A 14,690-nucleotide genomic window follows, 5' to 3' on the forward strand; every position below is an offset into this window, starting at 1 on the left:
TAAAATTAACTGTTGCTTTCAAACACATTTCACAGTGTGTTTACTTACAAAAATATCTGTGTGCATACTAAAGTAGTTTTCTCATTGTGTGAAATCTAAAGACACACTGCTAGTAAAATCTGTGTATGTAAACCAAACTCTTTAAAAAACGAGTTGTAAATGACTTTATTGTGTTAACTTGAAGCAAATGGTCTTGTATTTGGCTTAACGAACTTGCAGCATCATCTGTTCTTGAGGCAGAGAGGAATGGAAGGAAGTAGAAATTATAATATTAACAAGCTATTTCTGTTGTCATCATTGTGTTTGTGACACAAACACAAGGAAAAGCTGTAAGAATAAGTTCAGTGCATATGTGAGCATTCTCTCCTGCAGAGGTATTTCTGTGTCTTGAAGCAGTTCAGTCAGACTGAGAACAGAAGATAAGGATAAAAGATTACAGCACAATAGAGGAGAAACCTGCTTGATCCCCTGCCTATTCAAGTTAATTAGTTAATAGCATATTTTTCCTCCAGACTTCTCCTGATGGGTTTTGAAATGCATGCTTAAGGAGGAGGGCCCATTTCTCAGAAATAGGGATGCTAGAACATTATTTTGCATTCCAGTTTTCAAGAATCTGAAAAGTTCTCAGGTTCTCTCACCTGAGATGACTACATTCATCTTCTTCTATTAGAAGTGTTGCTTCAATTCTTTTATTTTCCTAACTATGATATAATGTATCTTCAAGCAGCAGAACTATTCAATATATATTCTACATGGTTCTAAAGGGATAAGTTGTGTTCCTATCAAATGATGTAATAAGTTTCCAGTAGTCACTAAGGAAAATATTAAACATTACTGTAAACCTCTAAAAATCTTCAGCTTAGTCCATATATAAAGTTTTTAAAGGTTTGGTCAAACAATTTCCTGTGAGGTTATGGGATGTGACAGAGGAATTTGGTTCAAGGGATCTGGATGAAGCTGATGTTCAGATGAATGAAGATTGAGGTAAGTGTAGGAATACTGGCCTGATACTAACCTTGGATAAAATGGTAAAATAGCTGAAATGGAACTTTGTTAAAAGTTATGTAAGAGTATAATATAATTAATAATAATCAATATGATTTTACATAAATGTATAAGATTTTTGTTTGTGTTCCTTTTATTGTATATGTAACTTATCCAAAAATACTCAGTTTCTCGATAGTGTGCTACTGGATTTTATTATGCAGTGATTAAGGAAAAAGCTGAGCATTCAAGATTCCCTTCTGTAGCTACCATAGATTCAATTTTTCATCGTTTGCCTTCCATTTCTACAGTTTTATCTATAGGTGGCATTTTGCAAAATCACCACTAAATAAAAAGAAAGAAAAGATGCGGTTTTCCTGAGGGTAAAACTACACAGTTTAGCAGAGAGCTATGAATGGGTTACAGATTCATGTGCTACCTTTTCATAAAATCTGCTGGCCGTATGTGAAACCTCAATGTAAACAAAGATAAAGAGGAGTATCTTGTCATCCTACCATATATATTGCACTGCTAACTCATTTACCAGCAATAGAAAGTGACCAAAGAAAAAAAGACCTCTGCAGTATTTTCAGAGATCGATGACAAGAAATAAATTAAGAAGTGCCCATTTGAAATGTTGAAAATTGGAAGAGATCTGAAAAGAAAACAAGTGATTATGGAGGGGCAAGGCTGTTAAATGAAGCAGCAGGTAACTGGGAGGCAGTGGCTGATATCACACAGGGTAAAACAGATAAGGGGAGCATTTATTAGAAAAGACTAAATGAAAGAGAGCAGTTTCCAATTAGCAGGGGTAATTACTGACAGAAGTACCCCCTTGCCTTTTTAAAAGGGATTTTGTCCATCAGTACTCTGATAATAACTCCTGATAATGGTAGTGATTCTTCAAATGTTGGAAATGCTGAATATTATCTTGGATGGGGGAAGAGCTTTTTCATTTAATATGCAGCTACTTTTATTAAGTGAAGTATTACATCCGTGTGACTTGTTGCTGAAGTTTAGGATTGTCTTTGTTCGGTTTGGAGTTTCTGTGAATATTGGTTGTTATGAATATGTTTTATCCGCACACAGAAAGCAGCCATTTCAATATAATTAGAACTATAAATTGAAGGAAACGTGTCTTTTTAGCTTGCATTTTTCACTCAATTTTTCTATATGCAAAAGCTGAGATACGGTGAAATCAATGACAAAGTTTTCTTTGAATTGAATCAAGCAAGACATTTTTCTTACGTATAGTTGTTTCTTAATAAATGGCCAGTAATTAAATTTTACAGATATAGCATGAAAGAACTGTGGAGCAGAAATCCACTGATTCGTATTTGTGGAAACAACAAAAAAAATATGGGACTATGAAGTTTAATCTGTACACATTGTATTTAAGTAACTTATTTCAAGTTAATTAATGTTGCAGTGCTTAGAACACACTGGAAGGTGACTACAGGATACAGTGATTTATTGCTGTTATTTTTTTTATCCCCCAACTTCTGTTCTATTTTACCCACATCGCTAAGATGTTCTGAAGCAATAATTAATTTGTAATTAGCACGTGACCCTTTTTAACATGGTATATAAGCATTTGGACTTCTAGCTACCTAGAAGATTCTAAGCTAGCTAAGCTAATCTTCTAAGCCTAAAAGGCTTGGAAGATTCTAAGAAAACATTTTTAGTTCATTCTTCTTAATACTTTTGTTGCAATTATATACAGATGCATACTTTAGTTGTCTGTCATGTACAGTAGTCTCTTTCAAACCTTGCTAACTGTTTGAAGCAGGCATACTGTTGTTGCCTGTGGGGAAAAAAAAAAAGTAAAAAAAAAAAACCCCAAACCTACAGGTTCAAACAGAGAATAATCATTTTTACAGTATTTAAAAATCAATTTCTTCCACTGCAAAATGCTGTTTACCTGTTATGTATTTATTTAATACTAGGATTGTATGTCTTGTGTGAGAAATAGAAAATAAAATAACTGGATGGCGTGTGTTTATATGTTGTCTTTGTTCACTTGTTAGCTAAAGTACTGGAATTTTATTTACTGTGGATGCTTGGACTTAAGAGTCCAAGCAGCTCTCACACTGGTCTTCTCTTAAACTGGATGCTTCAACTTCTGGCTGCCCCAAGTAAAGGCTACTTATTTGGTTTTGGGATGTGTGTTTTTTAAGCTGTATTTTACATTTTAAGTAAAAGCATGTGGTACATAGACTGCAGATCGCTTGATTCAATGGGAAGAGAAATGTTCTTAGCTGTTTCTAGGCAAAGCTTTCATTTACAGCCAGAATTATTTAACGTTTGAGCTGTATAGATCATGAATCCAAAACCAAATGCACTAAAATTTTGTTCCTAAGGAAATTAAAATGGCTGTGGTTAATTTAGGTTTGGATCGCTTTCTTGGCTGCTTTTGCAGATTTTAAATATCTTGCTATTGGCTTTAAGGGAAAGTTTTGGAAATCTTCTCTTTTTAATACTGTGCTACTATGTGGAAGAAAAAGTTGTGGTGAATGCCAGTACGTAACAAACTTGTTACTGTTCTTTTATTCCTATACTCCTTTATCAGTTGGTCTGAATGTCACACTTTTGCTATTAAAACTCCTTTCTCTGCATCCATGCCTTGATGCCTACACACCTCAAAAGGCTCTTTCTGTCTTTCATGGGCATGCAGTCATTTACAGCAGACTCAGCTGATGGAGTGGGAGTTGTGGAAATTGGAGCTAACTGTATCATAGATAGCATTATATTTGGTCCTAAGGAATTGTATGATCCATGCCTCCATGCCTGCGAAGCCCCCTAGAAAATTTCCATTTAGAGAAGAGAGAATGTTTGATTCATATTCTCACTGCACACTGAGTTTTTGTCAGTACTTCTTATCACAGGAATGGTGCTTAGTAAATCTCTCCAGTCCTATCATTCAACAACATGCCAGCTGTCTGCTTTATTACATGGTAGACTGAGCTCAGTAACTTGGTTCTGCACCTGATACAAGGATTTATCAATTTATGTATTTCATAGTCCATTAATTTTTGACAAGTGACTCAGCATCGCATTCAGGATGTGGGTTATATAGATCCAGTCTGCTCAGGTTGAGTTCTGCCACGTGCACTTGGAACATGAGTCTTGAATACCATCCTTCTCTATAGTCCTCTAAGCAGACTTCAAGCCATTTTTGGTTATAGTGGAGGCAAGCACTGGAGGTTGTCCTGAAAAGGGGATGAGTATGAACTATTTATGAATATGAGCTCAAATAGAGAAATGCTTTTTCTCGAGTTCCTACCAATTTTAATAGTTTTATATTCTGCCATCACTCAGCAGGAATGCTTTTCATTTTTCTTAGCAGAAACTAAGGGAAACAAGAGTTGCTACTCTTTCAGAAGATGTAACTTTATCTTGTAGGTCGCATTTCTGAGCTCCACCGACTTGAAACATCAAAGTGAATTTGTTCTGATATTTGGCCAACTTATGTAGTCATCCCTCTAGACAAAACGTTTATCTGGATTTTTGGCCTGTAGTGTGGCTGGGATGTACGCTACCCACATGTGTTTTCCTAACTTTGTGCAATAGAATAAAGCAAACATAAATACCCTTTTGAATACATCTTTTTATGACCAGTAATGGACAAAACTAAGTTAAAACTATTAGATTTGACTGAACCAGAGCATGAACTTCAGCTGTATTACATCAAGGGAAAAAGATAAGTGTTTAAATTGAGATTTTTTTGAAAAGAAAATCTTATCAGGAAGCCTATCTCGGCTAAAATCAGTAAGAGCATTTGTTGCTAATTTAGTGGGGTGTGTTTGTGTGTGATTGCATATTAGCCTTGAAAAATGAGCTCTTTTCTCTTCTAACGTAATTGAAGGTACTATTTGTTAATCCAAATATTGTGCAGTAGAGTTATCCATAAACTTTTGCTCATAAAATAAGGATATATACTTTTTTTTCCTAGACTTAAAATAGAGAGGGATGCAAGGTCAGTTATCACATTTCAGAGGTCTAAGCTCACCCACCTGACAATTGCTCTCTTTTTTTTCATCTCTTCTCCCAATGGAAATCTTAGTCTAGGTCAGTAGGTCCTTGATGGAATCAGCTGCCTGTTAGAATAAAGAAAGACAGGGAATGAAAAGTTTGCTTATGGAAGGTTGCAATACAAATGCATACATTTCTGTGCATTTGGTGATAGCTTGTTTTACATTTTTTTTTCTTCATGGAAGAAAAGGTCTGTCTTCTGGAAAGTAGTGTTAAATTAAATTTGAACCTTTCTGAAGTACTTCCAAAGACTGAGAAAGCTGAGAAATATTATTTCTCCTTTATGGCCAGGCTGGCCTGAACCATCGTGTTTATCTGTCAGCATACAATGTACCACATAGATAGTGAGGCCAGGTAAAAAAAAACATGTGTTCATCTTCAGAAATTGGCAAGTGTGTCGCAGGTGTTCTTTCAGTGGAGAATTAATCCTAAACTAATACTGGAAGGAGTTTCTTTATTCTATTTATAAGGTCTTCCATCTTTTGGCTCTTTGTTTACTATGAGAAAAAGAGGAACGTTGTGGGATATGAGCAAGAGTTAGCTGATGTCCTATTGAAAATACAAAATCCAAAAACAGGTTAAAAACATTTGCATGTACAACTTTGAACTGTTTTAACTGTTGGTTTTTTTCTCTGTAACATTTCTCAAAGGCTGTTTATAACTTTATTTTGAAATGAATGTTAGGATGCCATATAGACTCACATATATGTAGAGATGTAAGAAGAGAATGGTATAGAAATGTTATGATGAATAATTAAGCTCCAGCACTACAAATTCACATATGCATATATAATACTGGCATTTATTTCATTGGATATCAATCCATAGCCTGTGGTGAGACAGTCTACTGACATAATACAGTATTAAAGTCACTTTTACATATTAAAATAATTTCTAGCTTTGCAGCTATTTTTAATTTGAACACAAGAAAAACAAATTTGGAGGACAAGTATTTGTTTTTTATTTTCTCTCACTTTCTAATTTCTAGGTCTCAGTGGCACTGTTTATGGTGTGGCTGAAGCAGGTGCAAGTGTAAGGAAAACTTCACCTGATTTTGTTCCTGTGCTCTTTGTTCTTGTGAATTAACAGAGCATTTCAGGTGGGAATTCTCTTAATTTCTCAGTTGGAGAAGGGAGTTAGAAAGAAACAAAGAAAGAAGGTGCAGTTGCAGGTGTGCAGAAGAATGGGAATCGTTTGCTTGGTCATTATCCACAGCACAATGAAATCAGTGACCTAGAAGGATGCTATTTTGATCACCACCTGGAAAGCTGACATTGAATAGAATGTGGTGTTCCTTCAGATGGTTCCTTTTTCTATTTTCTTTCTTTTTCTGTAGAAGAAGGATCCCAGGGTTATGGTAACTACTTTGCTGCTTTATTATGAGATTTATATTAGGATTATGACTGTTGGCATAGAAATCAAGTATCTTATGAAATGAGTTGCATGTCAGAAGATGATAGGAATTATTTTTGGAGTATTCTGGCATTATTGTGTTCTCTGTTGCGCTTCATCTGTGGAGAAATGCAGGAATAATGTTTGAAACATATTCTTTTGGCACTTTGAATAAACACTGAATTTTTACTTACACCGAAAGTCTGGTTTGAAACCTTTCTTTCCGCCTTTCTTCTGTTAAAGAACTCCAATCTCTTTTAATTTTGGTCAAGTTTAATGTAGATCGTTTTTTGCCTGGGTTTTACAAAATCAGCGTTTCATCACAGTGTTCCTTTGTTTTGAAATGGCTATGCTTCTTTCAGAACAAAAAGGAAGAAATTATTAGGAAAACCCTAATTCTAAGACAACGTATTCAAAGAAACATCTCACATGTTTTTGGATCTTTGTACTTCAACTTGAGAAGTTTGCTTTATTTCCAATTTCACAATTATACCAGCAGAGAAGTCCTACAAAATGTCTCAAAATAGTGAAGTATTCTTGAGAGATGTCCTGAAATTGGTGCTGTGGTTAAAAGTTTGAGCTTCTAATTAGCCATCCATCCATTTTCTTTGAGTGCTGCTTGAAATTGGTTTCCTAGTTCACAAGGAACTGGGGCTGTTTAGTGTGGGGAAGAGGAGGCTGTGGGAAGACCTAATTGCTCTTCTCAAATACCTGAAAGGTGATTGCAGTGAGAGTGGGGTTGGTCTCTTCTCACTGGTGACAGGACGAGGGGAAATGGCCTCAAGTTGTGCCAGGGAAGGTTTAGGTTGGATATCAGGAAACACTTCTCTACAGAAAGGGTTGTTAAGCACTGGAATAGGCTCCCCAGGGAGGTGGTTGAGTCACCATCCCTGGATGTGTTTAAAATTTGTTTGGATGTGGTGCTCAAGAGCATGATTTAGCAGAGGGTTGTTAGAGTTAGGGGTAGTATGGTTGCGGTTGGCCTTGATGATCTTTAAGGTCTTCTCCAATCTGAGTGATTCTATGATTCCACTTTATTCTTTCAATTTAATCATTCTGAGCCTTAGTGTTACTTCCAGACATTGTTAGCAACTGCAGTGCTTTCTAATCATTTTAAATTATATGTTAGCCAAACTGGATGAGGAATTTTGGATATTCTCTCAGGTTCAGTAAAAGCAGAAGTGCCAAAATTGCAAATGGCACTGGGTGGACAAATGCAATCTATTGGAATTTAGCTTAGTGTTTCGGTGTCTTAACTGACTTGCTGATTTGTTCAGTATCAATATTGATATTGGTGAAGGTGTTAGGAATATAATCTGCTGGAAATACTTTATTACTATCCAAATGGAAGAATATCCATTTGGATATCCATAACACTAAGTGTGTTAGTTGGATTTGTTTTTATTAACCTGTTAAAGATTTGTTTGTCTACAACAGGTTTACTGTTTTTAATTTTTATAATAAAACATAGACAAGCCTGTTTTAGGAGATACGTGGTTTAGCATGTAATTTGTTGGAAACAACAGTGATTTTTGGATTTATTGTTGATTTCTGAAGCTCGTTTTGTATCAAACATACTGCAAACTATTTTTTCTACTAAATGCATGTGACTAATCACACTGAGTGTAGTCTCCTTTAATAAGATGAACTACTGCCCTTTCTGAATCAATGCAACATTTCCAGTGGGGATGGTAATGCTTTCGTTTTGCCCATTGAGCTTTGCTGTATGTGGATTTTTGCAGAAGTGGGATCTAATGCATGGACATCCATCCTTTTGGCTTGTCTAGGCCACATTAAGTGAAGGAAAATTGTTTTGGCTTGCCCATACATAGGTTGCATGACCCACTGTGCTCACGTCCACTACTCAGTGTCCATAAGTGCCATTGTGTGCCATTTTTTTTGGCATGGAGCAGTTCAGTTCCACACCTTTGTTTCATCTGCACTTCTGTGTCAAACGCCCTTTTGTCATGCAGCCTGTCTGCTGCCATCGGTTGCACAGCAGCAAAATGTAATGGAATATTGGTAGGGAGGTTCAATCTTTACTGCTATACCACCAACATCCACCTCTGACATCCTGAGCCAACATAATAAAATAGGAGGCGTTACTTTTGGATCTCTCTTAAAATAGAGCATGGAGTTAATATTTAACTTACAATGAGTTTTAATTTTTAATATTTTTATTAAAATCTTAAAAAAAGAGAAATAAAAACATAAAACTAGTGGCTATATGACATTGTTTTTGTGACACCGATGCCTCAGTCCTGTTTGATGGTTTTTTAACCATTTGTTTGGCCTCACAGCTTATTTTAAGATGCCCAACATGCAGTTCTGCTGTTTAAAGTTTGTTCCTCAGTTGTAAAATATTTTCATCATCATTGCATAATACCATGTATTTAGTGATATAAACCAAGCTCTCCACCTCCCTGTCTCCATTTAGCTAATGCTTGGCTCTTATTTTTTTTAATACGCTGCTGCCAATTCAACCACAGCTTCACAGTGAAACTCTTGTCTTCAATGTTCATTGGCTATCAGCGATTCTTTGACATATCTGCACATTATTTGGCACATCTGTACACTTAAATGGAACTTTTGTTTCGATGGGGGAAGTAAATGATGCACTGTAACTCACCGCCTTCTCGGGGTTTGTACCAGATGCTATTTCACTCAGATAAGCTACCAATTTTATATCTCCACATTTTAAATTTTGATTTACAGTGCAGGACTTGCTTCTACATGTGTTGGAAAGTAGCATATATATATTTTGGAGTATGCATATATATATAACTTTTGACATTCTTTCATGAAAAATATTTTGCCCCATGTTGGTATCTAATAATTGTACCAAGTAATAACGTATAAAACTGGTAATATTTTAGATAGACTATTCAGAGCAGGTGTGGTATTAGATGCTTAAATACTTCGTGTTCTTATAAACTTCAATAATTCACCTGGTCTTTAGAGAAAGAAACTCTTCTTAAGGAAATCAAGCAAATGGAGAACAGTAAATCAAATCTAAATATCCTTAACTGGAACCGTTGCTTCAGACAGAAGAAATATTATAGGCAACAGAAGTTCTTTTCTGTTACTGTGAATAAGCCACAGTATTAAGTAGCATAGAGAGATTAAACAAAACCAGTAAACTGGCAAAAGTAATGGAAGAAAGCACTTTCTTGACACTACGTTTTTATTGTTCAGACAAAGCTTTTCAATATTAACTTGTGTGTGAAGAGCAGCTTTTTAAACCAAGGGGAATATTAATATGTTCAGGTTAATTAGATGATAACCATTTTTATGTAGAACTAATAAAGTCTACTAGCAATGCTTGTCTGAATGCTTTACCTGGTAAAAACATTTCCTTTGGAATAAGATGCTGTTGATCCACTTGTTTTTAAATGCATTGACAATCAGGAGTATTTACCTAATGTACTCAGGTGGCTGGGGTTCTGAACCCACTAAATATTTTGCATTAACCTTCAAAAGCTTTTTGATTAAAGCAGGGCATATTGATACAGATAAAAACTAGGGGAATAGAAACTTGTGAAGACACAGCTCTAGGCTGTCTTAGTGAGTTTTCTGAAGAGGAAGAAAGAAAAGGATATAGACTTTTTTTTCCTATTTTCAGTTGAATGTTTTCATCCAATTTTGTCTTTGGATTGTTGAAAAGATAGGGACGTTATCTAGAAAGATATTCTTGTTAGTATCATTGCCCCTATTTCTTTAAATGAAAGAAACTTGATGCAGCGTGACTTGGTGATAATATTACACTACCTCTTTGGTTTCTTGAGGTGAAACAGCTTTATTATCTGTGAAGCTTCAAAAGAGTATTCTAAGTATAAGCAGTACATCCATCTGGCTTTCAAAGAGCGCTCGAGCTGTCTGCTGACTTAAGCTGTGTTGTGCTTGTAGGCAGTACTGCTGCTTGGCAAGTTCCAGTTTAGGAGAAGGTGCTGTTGAGCTATTAGTGATGATTCTGTCATGGAAATAACATAGGAAAAAAAAGAAATCCACACAACATCTCCTGCAACCTCGAGCATTTCATTAATATAGCTTTTCTAGTTTTCAGAACAGATTGCTGTAGTAACTCCTTATAATGATCAATAATTTCATGCTCGTTTTGGGAGATAGCTGGGTGCACCCAGATAATGGACCATAGCTCATAATGCTGCCTCTTTCATCTCTCTGCTCTCTTCTCAGGGCCGGCTCACGTTGGGCTTCACTTGAAAGTTGAGTGTTTGGTGCCGATGTGAACTGATGCTGTGCTGTCATCACAGCGGGGCTGTAGAATGGTTTCAAAAACATTGGCCATGGTTAGTGAAATTGGGGGCATTCATATCTGAGTGGGATAATTGTGGCCTGAGGTACTCAACCCTGATGCACGTTCTACATTTGTGCTGTGGGAACGGCACAGTGGTAAAGTGCAGGAGTGCCACAGTTATTTGTCCTGGTGACAGAGGGCTAGATAAAGATCAATTTCTGACATGGATCTCTGTGCCTGCATTCCATAAAGCCTCGGTCACTTGTCAAAAGCTGTGTGCACAATGGTCGCTGAGTGAGAAGGGCTGCACTGAGATCCAGTCTGCTGGTCACCATTTGCTTACTTTGCAAACTGCATTGAGAATCGCCCCTAAGAAAATAGTTTACTCCTAGAATAAGGATATTCAGAATTTTATTAATTAAGCTGATATGATTGCTACCACCTTGTCTTATCTGTTGTAAAGAAGAGATTTTTTTGCTTTACTGCTTTGCTTTGCTTTACTGCTGCATTAGCTTTTGTGCAAGGCTGCATGCCTTCTGTAAGATAAGCAAAAGGACTTGCAGGATTAAAGAATTGATTTTAAATGCTTGCTTGTTCCATGTGAACTAAGATATGTGATGGAGACCTCTTAAAACCACAAGAAGAATGTTCTGTTAGATGTTGTTATAGATGTAGCTGTTGAATTGTATTTCCTTTTCTAAAATGAATGAATGTAGGAAATGATGAAGTAGAATAGTGCTAAATGTCCCATTACAATAGGAAGGAACAAGTAGTCAAAGTAGTCGTGGGAATTCTCAGCTCTGTATTTTTTTTGTGCTTTATATGCATTAAAATTTTACCTTATGAGGATTTAGCTTTGCTTTAAAAATAAGCTGGAAGGCGCTGGATCAATTAGATACTTTAGAATGAACAATTCCATATTAAATTTGGAACAATTGCCAGAGAAGACCAATGAGCTTGTGATCACTGCTTTTGCTTGTCTACTTCTTCCTTAGTACAGGATAGCTATGTTCTGAAACTAGATGGGGAGGCTGTGTGCATTAGTTTACTGTGGAGTACATGATAATTGTCTTGATAATTCATCATCCTTGTGTCTGGTTCAAAATAATTACACTTCTGATGCTATTTTTCTTATCTTAACACATTTTGCACAGGAGACTATCTCTTAAATGCAATATATGAAACAGAAAGGGATCCTGTATTTCTTAAGTACCAAATCTCTGCTGTCTTCCACTACCTGATTTCTCCTGAAAATAAAGTTACTTCGAACTTGCTAGAAGCTGAACCCATTGTGTTGGAAATAGATGAGAATAAGAACAGTTGGCTAAAGTTTCATCTGTGGTGAACAGTTATGTTTTTCTTGGCTATTTTCAAAAAGAAAAACAAATTGTCAGTCAAATTTCCTGTTCTCCGTTTTTGGAATCTGGCATAAAACCAGTGAGAGTCTTCAATCCCTATGGCTCTTGGTTCTCCAAGAAAATATACTGCCCACTCAAAAGAAAATTGTGTGGAACTTCATGCTCATTCCTGCATTTAAAAAAAAAGGGGAAAAAAAAAAGATTTCTTAAATTTCCTGGTCATCTAGTATGGTCTTTTGTAGTTTTGAAATTTTATTTGGAATGAACGTGGAGTAATTATGTTCATGATTTCTTTAGGGAATTTGGGTATTTTGCAATCTTTTTTCTAGTACTGGTGAATGCTAAAGCACTGCCCCGAAGTATCTTTAATTATGTGGTATTAATGGAGAGATGTGGCATTTATTTATTTACTTATTTTTCAAACTGGAATTGCCATTAGTGTTCAGTTTTCAAAGACTTGACAATCTTAAAAGATCTGCTTAGCAATGAAGTAAGTATGGAAAGTCCTTCTGAAAATGTGAGAAATGCTTTGTACGTGGAAATACTTGCAGTTGAATATCAGTAATAGTGCTAATGGGTGAAGTTCTTAAGAGATTACAGAAGCACTTCTAGATTTCAGGCATACCTTTGCTAACTGTGAATGTGAAACTTAATAAAACTGTTAAAAGCATGATCTTAACTTAGACTGCGTACTCTCTCTACTTCTCTCTTTAACAATGTACTTTCATTAATAATTAATTGCTGGCCTGTACTTTCCTGTAGAGATGTGTATTGGAACACAGGGAAAATTTGGTGAGAAGTTAAACAAAAAAGGCTGTAAATGAAAGAAACGTTTTGGTCAGTTGTAAAAAAATATATATATGTGTGTGTGTGTAACAAATACCATACTTTCAAGCCATTTCAATACCTTTTACATTTTTTTTTTCTTTCTGCCACCTTCCTTCCTTCCATTACTTTTATTACTTTCCAAAAGCAGGTTTCCATAACTTAGATATTTTTTAGCTAACTTTTTATTTGGCGGCTCTGTGATATTAAAGCACAAGGAGAAAGACAAAGTCAGGTAGCCAGTGATAGGCCTCATACACTATGGACAGTTTCTTGTTTTCAGTTGGACTAATTGTTTGCATTTAACCTACAATTTGGGCTGCCACTTGCCATATATTTGTTCCTACCCTGTAAAGAAATGAGTATGAGGCTTAGTTATTTTAGTTCTTATAGCCTATCAAAGATGAGCATCTCCTTTGTTTGTTGTCATAATATAAAAAGAATGCAAATTCTGAAGTTAAGACTCCTTGAAGTAAGACACCAGGTAGTAACTTCTCTTTGTTTAGCTTCTGATGTATCCAGTGCTGTGTGTTAAGCATAGGACTGAGTTGAGAGGCCATGGATGAACTCATGAGTGACTCAGCCTAGAAGGTGTCCTTCATCTCTGTTGTGTAATCGGGGGTTCCAGCAGCTGTCACGCAAGCCACAATGACTTTTCTCTGCTTCTTCAGCCTTACTGACCTGACATTAGCTGAGCTGTATCCAGGAGGAAGATACAACTTTACTCTAATTTCCAGAAACTGTGAATTAACCCATTCTGCTATCCCATCTAATAACAATATGTTAGTAGGGACGTCATCAGCACGTTAAGTTCCTTGTATCATTATTCCCAACAGTTATTTAACATACATATTTATATTTAACGTTTATATTTATGAACATATATATATTTATTTAACGTGTATTTTATTCCCATTTATTTTTGAAGGCACGTTGCACGGGAAACATGATATTTGAAGGCTGTTGTTTGGCTGCAGAGAGAACGTGTGTGCTGTTGTTGCTCGTGAAGATGGAGCTTTGTATACAGTCAGTGGCTGTGTTGGTCACTTGCAGCTCATATGGGGTGCTCCACAGTGGTGAATTTCTCACATAAAACCACAGAAAAATAACCGTGCTGTGGAACTGCACCTCTTGCAGAACGATGATGCAGATAAAGCACCAGGACTTCGCTGGCTGTGATACTATTGCTTTCTTATAAGCACCATAGGTCATTTTGTATTTTACTATTAGAGATTAATTTCTCACTTCTTAGTGCAGTTAGCTGGGCTTGTCTCTTCCCCTCCCCTTTTGTTACTCAGCTCTGATTTATGCAGTGTTTGAGTTTGTAAGTGTCCTGTGGCTTCTCTGTTTTATTTGGAAATTTAGCATTTTACAACCTAAAACAAAAGCTATCAACACATTTTGTTTGAAATGCTTCATATTTATAGTTCCCTAAAATTCTCTGTTGCCTTTATCTTCACAGTCACATGGGAACTTGGAGGGAACACACACATCTCTAATGCCAGTGTTGCAGATTTAAAAATAGTTTTCCTCCACCAAATGCTAACAGCTGGTTGGCTTTGTTTCCAGGCTAAAGATGCATTGTATAGTATTTTCATTTTCCCCTTGTTGCCAAATGCTAATGGATCGAGTTTTACTTTGTAAATTCTTTTGTAAAAACTAATTACACTTCAGCAGCGTTTCTGGGAGGCCTTTCACAACTCCAGTCAAGCACCTATTGCCCCATTTCACAGATAAATACACGGAAGGAGAAAGTGGATGAGGGGAAGTGTTTTGAGTTGATTTAAATGACAGGGAAGGTAATCCCCACTGCACAAACCAAGGATTGTTTAGGCAACGTGAAG

General features: G+C 36.1%; 1 protein-coding gene across 12 annotated transcripts in view; it reads left to right on the forward strand.

The window, feature by feature from the left end:
• The window catches only part of BBS9 (Bardet-Biedl syndrome 9), a 279,729-nt gene that overhangs the window by 106,716 nt on the left and 158,323 nt on the right, over window positions 1-14,690 (forward strand). The window lies entirely within an intron of this gene.

The sequence above is a fragment of the Phasianus colchicus genome, chromosome 6 (genome assembly GCF_987193195.1).
Source record: "Phasianus colchicus chromosome 6, bPhaCol1.hap1.1, whole genome shotgun sequence".
Taxonomy (NCBI): domain Eukaryota; kingdom Metazoa; phylum Chordata; class Aves; order Galliformes; family Phasianidae; genus Phasianus; species Phasianus colchicus.